The 2,348-nt window shown below is 38.0% G+C and overlaps 1 non-coding gene across 1 annotated transcript; it reads left to right on the plus strand.

Annotated features, from left to right (window-relative positions):
• The first annotated feature begins 1,902 nt into the window (after positions 1–1,902).
• On the plus strand, positions 1,903–2,008 carry LOC125910491 (U6 spliceosomal RNA). The gene has a single exon (XR_007454001.1). It is a non-coding gene; the product is annotated as a U6 spliceosomal RNA (small nuclear RNA).
• Positions 2,009–2,348: the final 340 nt, after the last annotated feature.

The raw sequence follows: 2,348 nt of genomic DNA on the forward strand, positions 1-2,348 counted from the left end.
AATCATTCTATATACTAAATCACTATTCATATAGTATTTTGAAAGGAGCTATGTAAGTAAATAAGTGTACAGCTCTAATAAACCACTGCATTGATACCTATGTTGGGAAACTATAAATTATAACTTACATAAAAGGCAATTTAGTAATATATAGCAAAGATTTAAAAATACACGTATTCTTTGACTTAAAAATCCCATTCAAAAATTTATCCTGTGGGGTGACTCATGGCTTAGCTGGGTAAGCGTTTAACTCTTGATCTCAACTCAGGTCTTGATCGTAGAGTTGTGAGTTCAAGCCCCGTGCTGGGTTCCATATGGGGCATAGAGCCTACTTAAAACAATTATCCTGTAAACTCCACTATGGATGAAATGAGATATGTGTAGTTATTTATTGTAGCATCATTTGTAAATGAAAGATTAAAAACACCAAAATGTCCATTGGTAGGGAACAATTAAATAAAAAAATGTAAAAGCACACAATGAGAGGCAAAGAAGGATAGGAAGTTTTATGTGTTGATATGGGATGATATCCAAGATATGGTAAATGAAAAAAAAATGAGCAGAAGACTGCATGCTACCGCTTGAAAAAAATTTAAAAAGAAATGCTTGTATGCATATTAAATATCTCTAGATGTATACCTATAAACTAGCAATTTACGGGGAGAACTGAGTGCTAGTGTTAGAGGTAGGGAGAGAAGTTCATTTTAGATCCTCTGCTCATTTTTAAATGTTATAGCAGTAGTATTTATTACATTTAAAAGGAATTAAATATAAATTAAAGAAAATCAAGGAGCATTCATCTGTGTCATTTGCAACCTCAGTGAAAATGGCTCATCAGAATGGTTTGAATGGAGTAGGTTGAGAGGAAAATGTGGATTAAGAAATTGGAGAAAGGACAATAGACACATGGACATATTTTTAATACAGGTGTTTGAATTTCTAGATGAGGGCAATAGAGTTAGGAGATTTTGTTTTAAACAGTCAATAGATAAAGATAGACTATAACAGAACTGTAGATAATGGGAAAGACTGGCAGTACTCCAGTATATTTTCATGTTAGTGGGGGATGATCCAGTATCTAGGATACAAATTTCACCCAAAATAATGACTTTGGTTTTGAAACACTAGTTTTGTATTTTTTTTTCTTTTTGTATCGAATTCTGTTATGAAAGGGGGGCAGGGATGATAACTGAATAGAGGGAACAAAGCCATATGATCATGGGAAAAGGCAGTCTTGGTGGGCCCAGCAGGCAGTATGGTATATTGTATCCACTCTGCTGGTCCTGCTACTTTGAGATGCCACCAGTATCCACAGAATGTGCTGCTTGGGTGAGTTGAAGGGAGGAGCAAGCGACAGGGAGTTCTGTAGATGTAGCCCTACAGACCAAATGGAATATGGTTATTGTGTGAAAAAGAGAGGTAGAGAAGAGTTATCAAATGTTTCTATTTCAAGATCTACAATTAAGTAGGGATTTATTTTGCCTTCCATTCCGACCTGTATTCTACTTTTGTAGTTCATCTGTACCTTTTGAGAAAATTTATTTTGTTTATTGCATCTGCCTATTACCACCCCCTTCCCCCATACTGTGGTTCGCACCCAACCCAAGCCATGACCACCTACACCCAAATGTCTTCTCTCTTCCTGTCCCTTTTCAATGTGCTATTCTATGGCTTTCTATTTCCATCCTGTGAAAGTTATTCCCCTTTTTCACTGATGGACTCTCTGCCTTCTTCTGATGCAACTTCAGTTTTTGGAAGTCTCAATGGACAATATAGACAAGTAGGGGGAGTTATTATTGCATATTATTTTGGTAGATGAATGAGTAGAAGAAATTCTAGCACCTACCATAGGGTCTGTGAATTGAACACAGGGTCAGGAAGTATTATTTAAGGTAATGAAGAGTGTTCACTTTGGCAGCACGTGTACGAATATTGGAATGCTACAGAGAAGATTAGCGTGGTTCTTGGGCAAGGACGACACGTAAAATAATAAATAATCCAATTTCAAAACGAGTGGAACTTGGTTTAATTCAAGGCAGCTCTGGTGACAGAGCTGTCTAACACAGAACAGAACCAGGCTTTTCTTTCATAATATGCAAGGTTTTCATTCTGGTCACCTAACTCCCAGTTTGTTATATTGGTCTTTTTTTTTTTTTTTTCAACATTTATTTATTTTTGGGACAGAGAGAGACAGAGCATGAACGGGGGAGGGGCAGAGAGAGAGGGAGACACAGAATCGGAAACAGGCTCCAGGCTCTGAGCCATCAGCCCAGAGCCTGACGCGGGGCTCGAACTCACGGAGTGCGAGATCGTGACCTGGCTGAAGTCGGACGCCCAACCGACTGCGC

This window comes from Panthera uncia (genome assembly GCF_023721935.1).
Source record: "Panthera uncia isolate 11264 chromosome B3 unlocalized genomic scaffold, Puncia_PCG_1.0 HiC_scaffold_1, whole genome shotgun sequence".
Classification (NCBI taxonomy): Eukaryota; Metazoa; Chordata; class Mammalia; order Carnivora; family Felidae; genus Panthera; species Panthera uncia.